The sequence below is a fragment of the Buceros rhinoceros genome, unplaced genomic scaffold, assembly GCF_000710305.1.
Source record: "Buceros rhinoceros silvestris isolate BGI_N320 unplaced genomic scaffold, ASM71030v1 scaffold2998, whole genome shotgun sequence".
Lineage (NCBI taxonomy): Eukaryota > Metazoa > Chordata > Aves > Bucerotiformes > Bucerotidae > Buceros > Buceros rhinoceros.
Window position 1 is genome coordinate 47,381 of NW_010428496.1, and position 8,838 is coordinate 56,218.

The window sequence follows — 8,838 nt, forward strand, 5'->3', positions numbered from 1 at the left end:
TAAAGAAAACTGGCCATGATTATATCTGCTGAGGTCTCAGTGATGTCCTGTGTGGTGGTAACATTCACTCCCTATAGCCTGCAAACAGTCCTCCCCAGCAGAGTTCTGGGCTCACCTTTGCCTTTTCTTTTTTTTTTTTTTTTTTCAGCTGCATCACCTCAGGTGATCTTTGTCAGCCTGTGATCGATTAGAAACTCCCTCCCTCCCTTTGCCTTTTTTTTTTTTTTTTTTTTTTTCAGCTGCATCACCTCAGGTGATCTTTGTCAGCCTGTGATCGATTAGAAACTCCCTCCCTCTCCATCTTTCCCTTTCTCTGTCACTTCCAACGGATTAATTTGCCATCTCTGCTTTTGCTGCTTACTTAAGGCTCATTATGTTTGCTATTGGTCTACAGAAGACTGAAAGGTGTGGCGTGCCAAGGGCATGGAGGGCATTCACAGCTCTGAGGAGCTTCCAGTCTCAGAGGTAAGCCAGGGTGGGCATAAAGCAGCAAGGGTATGACTGGGTGAGTCAGTCATTCAGACTTCACCGGGCAAAGTCTTTCCAAAGACTTGCTTTCCAAGTCTTTTCCGAATCCCCTCCACCCTGTTGAAGCTGGAGATGTGATTCTCACAGATTTCTACTACAACATAATTTAAAAAGGTCCTTTCCCTGTTGATAACTTTAGCCTACAAGCTGTTAGACCAAAGCTCTCTATGCTGCTTGTATGTATATTCAAACCAGGGACTTGCACATATACACTTCATTTTGTATGAAATTTTTAGCGATTTTATCAAATCCTGGTTGAATATCACGCACATATTTAACTACAGAAGCATATATACCGAGACATGAGATGACTAGAGGGACGGCAGCAGCAAACCCGCGTTCTGAAGCAGCTCCGGCCGGGCAGCAGGCAGCCTCCGGGCTTGCTTTTCTGTTGCGGGAACAGCAGAGGGAGCGCCGGGTGACCTGCAACTTATCCGAGCCCCGCACGGGGGGATCGCTTAGGGGCACTGCTGCTTGCGGCCAAGATTAGGAAGAGGAAAAGGGGTGGACAATAGGTAAAATCAGAAGACAACAGTTTTTATGTACTTAAAAAAATGCCTAAGACCTGCAGGGGAATAGAATTGCCAGATATAGTGGACTACAGTACAATAAAGAGTTGTGTTATAGAAAATTGCTGTACTACAGAAGCTAATCCCCTCTAAACTATCCCTACCTATTTGCGTGGGCTTGTTCTCATTAGTAATCTATTAGAAATTATTCTGATACTGTCTAGAGGGTGTTTTGAGCGTAGGAATATGCTGTAGTGAATGGATTTTAATTTCTTTAGGGCTGTATTTTTTCTGGTGTGTTGTTGTGGACTTGTGTGTGTATGTTGCACCAGGTTATTAATTAACATTGCTAGATCTCTGCATGTAATGGCAGGGACTCCAATGGCTTGGCTTATCACAGAACTGTGCAGGTGCCTGTGCTGTCATGACACAGGCACATACAGGAAGGAGCAACAAATGGTTTAAATGCACAGCAAGCCTTGGGTCAAGTGCCTTTTACCAAGCTGGTGCTGAGCAGAGCTTATTCCAGATAGAATTTATGCCGAAAAACTGTTATCCTTCCTGGAAACATAAACTGCTGAACATGGGTTTCAGGCGTTTCAGACAGGGGGTGGGGGTGAGGAACATAGTTTAGAAAAATACCTTTGTCTTGAATCTTCCAAGGGAAATTTTGTCCAGAACTCCACCCCACAGGGCTGGGGGATGTGATGACTTAGCCAGAGCTGCAGGACTGAGGCCAGACCTCTTGCACCATAGGGGCCTGGAAAACGTGAGAGAAGAGTTAATTGACCATCTAACTCAGAGGAACGATCTTGGTGCTGGAAAAGAAAAAAAGCTACTAAATAAAGGGAGCTGGTCAAGAAGAATTAGGGGATCAGGCTTGTCAGTGCAGCAGAGCAGGTAGCTCTGAAGCAGAGCAGGAAAAGCAGTGGAAGAGCATTGTTGTCTGACAGTGGTACAAGGACAAAAGCACTTTCTTGAAGACCTTGTTAAGAAGCTGTGGAGTTTGAACACGCTCTAGGAGGTGGTACATGCTGCCAAGTGTTCTCTTGGGTGCCAGAGATAAGAAGCAGCAACATTGAGTTAAGGTCTTGCCATAGGCGAATGAAAAATCAAGTCATATTCTTAAAGAATTGTACAAAAGTCAGTGAAAAAGAGGAAGGTGAAGTACAACAAAGCAATTTAGTGGAGAAAAATAATTCCTCTTTAGCTGAAGTGCTCTAATGAAGCAGAAAGTCTGAAAGATGAAGTTTTTAATGTCTCCCAAGGAGAGAGAAAAAGCCCAGAAGCTTGCAATTTTTCCTTGGCTGCAGGTGTGAATTTTCAGTCACCTATGACAGTGGGATCTACAGATTACATTAAGATCAAAAAATCAACTGAATACTTCCTGGCCTCATCAGGACCATTTGGAAAGCCTTGCTAACCGCAGAATGCATGCGTTGCATCTGTAGTTGCCCATGATGAGCTCTTTACCAATGCAGCAAAATAAGCCACACTGCGTGTCGCCCAAGCAGACCAATACTTGAGGCTTCTCTTACGAACATCTGTCCTGCGTGGGCATGGGTAGCAATCAGGCAGATGAATTGTATGATTAGAAGTCAATCTGTGTGAGATGAGCACAAACAAAACAAGAATTTGAAAAATGTGGAGCTGCTTCCTGAATCAGAACATCGGAGCCCTCAGGTCCTGTGAAAGTCCTTTTCAGTCCTCTTCCTTGTGATATCCAAGAGTGAGACCAGAGTGATGCCTCTGTTATTTAAATGCCTGCTGTTGTCTAGAGAATTAAAATATTTGTGGTGCAAGGACACGTTGTGGATCCTCTTTTCTTCGTCCATGTTCCCGGTACAGTATTTTTGCACTTTGAAACAATGAAAGTTCACAACAGAAATGTTCAATTAACTGTTAAACACTCTCATCAATTCAGGGATCATTTCCACATCTGATGGATGAGTTCAAAATATTCAATTCATTCTAACCATCAGGCGGAAAAACAGTCAAACTCCTGAGGAGAAAAGAGCAGATAAATGCTGAAATGAACTTGAATATCTGTAAGAGGTATGGTGCACTGGAGACATTGAGTTATGAACATGAAAACTTCCCAAGTGTGTACTGTAAGTGGAATAGTAATGGGCAATGTCTCAAGCTAAGTGTTTTCTTTCTTTGACTTCATTTTGATCGAAGTTTAAAAGGCATGGCTTTGTGGTTTTGCACACTTGGAGACTCATACCATTCACAAGTCAATTATTTCCCATGACAGTAAATTAAAAAATAAGGAAAATACTGTTAGAAATAAAAAGTAAAAAAGTGTGCAAATATTAAAGCTCAAGAGGAGAAACTGAAAGAGGACTTCATGAATTCTTGGCTGAGTAATTTTTAGATCTCAAAAATAATGCCATTTTAAAGTTACTTTATTTGGCTAGTTAGGATATAATTTGGATTTTTAATCTTTTTTTTTTTTCTCCTCACAGATGCATTCAATGGACTCTTGCTGCAGAAACTTTGGAGAGAGTTTTGAACTGATGCAACTTGTAAGCCACTGAAAAGTGAGTAGAAGCAAATGCCATTTCCTGCTTTGGAACAGTATGATTCCGTTTTGTATCAACAGTGCTCTTAAGTTCACGGATTCTATATTTTATTAAAAGGAGATTAAGTAACATGAGAAAACATCATGGAGTATATTTTACTAAATCCCCTTACAGTTTTCTGTGATTCTACATTACATATTAACAAACCAAATACATTTGCTAGATTTTTAGACGCTGGTTCCATTCAAAACTGCATTTTAAATATGATGAACTATGAATTATTAAAAAAAAAAAAACCCAAAGCCAACAGTAGGTGCACTGATAGCAATCAAACAGTCTTATTGCCTGATAATATCCATACTATTACTTTTCAGAATAGTCTGAACTGTTTCCAGTGTTAGGGAGTGATGAAATGCACAGCATAATTAACTTAAGTAATCTACTCAAGACAGAATTAAAGTCAGTATGTTTGCTTAAGCAGTCATTAAATACTAATAATTTTAATACAAACATGTATCACAGTTGTTGAATGGATTCCCATGAAGACAGTATCCATCCTGTGCTTGGGGTTATTTCCTCTCATCTGCTCCTTTCTCTCAATGCTGGTGCTTTTCTGGCCATTGAGTTCAGGGAGTCTAACAAGCAAAAAACCCAACTCACCACCACTCCTGGGGGTGGAGAAAGAAGGGCAACACTACTGAGTTCTACTTGCTTTCTATGTCTTTTTGAGTTACTGCAAAGATCTGATAATGTTTTATGAGTCTATATGAATACCATAATCCCAGGACCTCAGAGGCTTGAGCATTGAAACGGGAACCTGCCCTCCTTTCCACCACCGCTGCTCTCCTTGTTCTGGGCTGTTAGGGCCTGGCATGCTTCCAGCACAGCTGCTTCAATTTCCCTGTTAGATCCGTATAACATACCAACAGCGAAACACAGATGGTGTTACTCCTTACCAGCCAGGTACTGTACAATAAGTTAACTTTGGAAGTAACTGAAGTTGGCAGAAGTGTCATTTGTATGGTATATATGTATAACTTCCTATCACTTGTCAACTCTAAAAAATAACAAACTTCCTTAGTTGACCCAAAAGTAAGTACTAAAAATAAACACATCAGCAACATTTTGCTTGGTCTTTACAGAATAAAGATCTTTTGTTGTTTACAGAGCCTGACTTCTCCATTTCTCTTAATACACTAACCTTTCTTTACTGGCCTGCTTTTAGGAGGCTGTAGTGTTGCTGAAAGCACATAAAATACAATTCCTCTAGCCATTAATCCTTGTCTTGATGCTACCTCCACAGCACAATGCCTCTCTTTTACTCCTGGCTTTTTTTCCTTCTCCTTTTCTTTTTTTTTTTTATCCCCCCCGTTTACCCCAATGCAGCCAACCACTTCATGAGGTAATTCCTTTTGTGGCAAGCTTGCTACAAACTAACTCTTATTTGCTCTGGCTGCAATTTTCGATTAAAGACAACTTAACTTTAGTGGAGGGTCCTATAGAAGTGCCGGAGTCCAGCACTTGGGACTTAGATTTGCTTTCCCAGCTTGAGACTTTGACGCTGGGAAGCATGTGAGAGTGCCTGGAGGAGGCGGTAAAGTATCTTTCAGATGAGAGCTTTGAAGCAAAAAACATATTAACCCAAGGGCTCTGAGATTAGGGAAAAACAAAAGATAGGAAAACAAATCTCATGCAGAAATGATGTAGGCCTGTTACCCAGGAACATGATTTAAGGCAAACAAGTTGCTGAATTAACCTTTGTACAGTATAATAATCAGTGACATAAAACTGGACTTCTTTTAAAGGATATCTCTAAGGTGTCCAGTCTAAACCAATTAGGCTTTAAGCAGAAGACTGTGACATGCCACTTATCATGCTGGTTTAAAGCTTATAATAAAACCCAACTGTAGTGAGAAGGAACTGTGATCTTTTTGTTTTACTAAACAAGCAAGCCACACGAGAAATTATAATCAGGCAATGAGAAGGATTTCTGTGTATCAAACAACTCTCTTTACAGTTTCTTGTTCAACTCTATGTATGTTGGAATAGTTTAATAGACTGTAAACTAATTTTTAGTTTTAAAAATGGCGTGTAACAATATGTGTAACGTTTATTGTCTGTCTCACGATGTCATTAAAAAATCAGCCAAGGTTTTCTAGCTACATGAATTAGTATGTACCTTACAGTGGACAGGAAAAGAGCCAGAGTATTTTTTATCCTGTTACAGATATGCACAGCTGTAGAACAGACATATCTAAACCAATCTTTCATCATTTTCTCTGTCAGCTAATTAAACTTAAACCCAACATGTTGTCCGCTAGTAGGAATTAAATAATTTAATAACCAGTGGATGCAAATATTAGTATACAAATGCAATGCTCTACCTGTTTAGCAACTTTTATCATTGTTTCGAAGTATCCAAGAAAAAGAGTCTGAAAAGGCTTAAGTCTGAAACAGCTTAAATGCTTTTGACAAATTTGCACCAGAGACATTGAGACTGTGTGTATTACTTGTTATTTTAAGTTTTGCCCTGGCTTTCTGTTTGAAATATTCCAGCCAAAGTAAAATCAACCCACCCTTTCCTGATTTCCAACATCAGACATGTCCCCAACTTTTTTTTTAACATTGCTTTCAGACTGACTTTCTTCCAATTGAAATTTAGTCCCTGAATAGTTGTTTTTTTCCTTGCTTCTAAACGTTGATAAAAAAGGGTTTTCTTCGCTCCCTCGATTTGATGTGACAGGGCCCTGACATGAATAATGGACGTGTTTCTTTCACAGGCAAATCAACTTAATTTAGCATGCTTTTATACTTTCAATAGCAAAGCCGCAAGCCTGTAAATTCCATGAGATCCTTTAGGTTTGCAGAAATCTTTAGAATTAGCAGAAAACGTATAAAGTAAACAGCACTTATTTTGTCAAAATACTTGAATAACTTTTATGCAGGACTTAGAGATGAATATATCACTTCCTAATCAGATTGTGATTTACATGCAGTTGAGGATGGGCTGCCCAGGCTCAGCCTGCTCCTTTGCTAAAGGAGAAAAGAGGGGAAGGAGGAATATATCATCACAAATGTTAAATAGAACTAAAATCCCAAACTCTCCTCTAAAGCTGAAGGAGACAAGTAGAATTAAAGGAGGTTTATGCAACAGAGGATATGTTAGGGGAACCCGATTCTGTGCCCATCCTCTGAGCGTGATTGCCCAGGAGAGTGGCTGCTTTGCACAGAGTCCTGCTGCCCAAGCAATGAGGAGAGAAAAAAAGTAGTATTTACCATCTACACAGGACAATGAGTGACCAAAATCGTCCACCAGCTTGAGAAAATAACCTGTGTATGTGCAGCCACGTGCTCTGGTAGGTATTGTTTTAGAAAGGTCAAACTTGGTGCCCTGTCTAACCATGATGTCATTGTTTTAATAGTAGCAGCTCCATCTCCGGTTTTCCAGCACACACGGTGCTGGAAAACATGCATTAACGAGTGCTATTAGATTTACTTTATGTTGAACAAGCAGAAAACTCCTCTTTGATGCTTCAGAGAGCAACTTTAGATTCCTACTTGGTTGTATAGTTTCAGGATGAACCAGAACAGACTGGTACCTCCCTTTTGACCTACTATAAATCTGATGTGAGGTCATCAACTGCAAGGGCGAGCTCTGCTCTTTTCCCCCACAGAACTCCATGGAGAGGAAATTAGGGTAACTTTCTCAGCTTGCCCTTTACGCCATTAGGACTCATCTTCCAGTATTGCTGCTGGTAGGAAACAGCCTGATAGCACTGTGAAAGGAAAATGGGGGTTAATTCTGTTGTCATTACTTATTATCTTAATGTCAAGCAGCTGTAATAACTCACTCATTAAAATAATCCTGGTAGTGTTGATAATGTATCGGTGAATAGTAAATAGGTTACTTTGAGGGGCATGAATGCCATTGCTAAAAATCATTCTCTTTGCATAAAAAAAAGTTAAGATGAAAAATTAAACAGTATTAAATAAATAAAATAGAAGATAGCTTAAAAAAGAATCTTCTCAAAGGAAATCCTATTTGTCTTTAAGCCATCAGCCTAGGTAGAAGAAAACGGCCCATACAGATACTCTGCAGCATTCAGTCTTGCTTCACTAGATGAAATCAAGTTCTGTTGACTAACGGGATCCTGCATACCTCCAGGTCTGTCTGTATTAAGTACTTAATCAGCCAATTAGGGGAACCAAAATTTACTTATTGGGGAGAAGAGGAAAAAAAAAGGAAAGAAAGGGCAATGAGTCAAGGTAGCCTGTAATCCCTTTGAAAAGGTTTCTGACATTAACTCCTAAAGAATTACGTTCTACCATACCTTGACTGATTTATTTTCCCCCTTACTCCCCCTTCCCCTTTTCCTACTTGTAGGGTCAGTTAATTGGCTGATTAACTAGCAATTACCTCAGGGACCAGTTCTTTTTAATCTAGAATTTTATTGACAAAGGCACCAGAGCAAATTTGTCTTTGGTGTTAGCTTGTTGGAGTGAGTGAACTGACACCCAGGACAACGTTGATCAATTGCATCATAAGCACTGTATTTTTAAAGTTCTTGATTAACTCAGGAGTTTTAAAATTACATTCATTTTCTGCAAAATCTGTTCATTTTGGTTAGAAAGGAAACAAAAGCTTATAAGGGAAGTCAGTTAGAACCAACAACTCTAGAGCAGCAACATCCTGCAGCCACAGTGTCTGTGCCTAACAGACTGTATGTAACAGCTAAACAGGGTGACGCCTCTCTTCTCTCTCAGGATGGCGTAACTACAGCCATGCTGGCATGAGCTTTTTTACTCAGCATTGTCCATAATAATTAATTGGTCTAATTTCTAATTCTCATCCAACTGCAGCCCCTGGAGGGTAGGGGACATCTCTTATCTTTGACCACCAAGCCTGGTACTTCCAGCTAGGGGAAGGCGTGTCTCAAAGTAATCGGTGACTCAGTATAGTACAGCTGTACCTGGTCCCCCCTCAGTCCCTGCTTAGGTCATCTTCAACACAACTTTCCCTCTCCTTATTCCCGGCACTTCTTTTCCTTTTTCCTGTGGAGGGTATTTTGTGCTGTAGGAATCAAATCCAGTGTATTTACTGCAACACTCTAAGCACCAGAAAACTTCAACGATATGCTGCAAACAGAAATCCTTCATTCTTGCATATGCCTGTATTGTCTGGAGGATGGGGGGACTGACTGCTCCTGCTGTTTCTTCAGGCTGCTCTGTGCGGGAAGAAAATGTTAAAGGGCATGGACCTTACACACAGATACCAG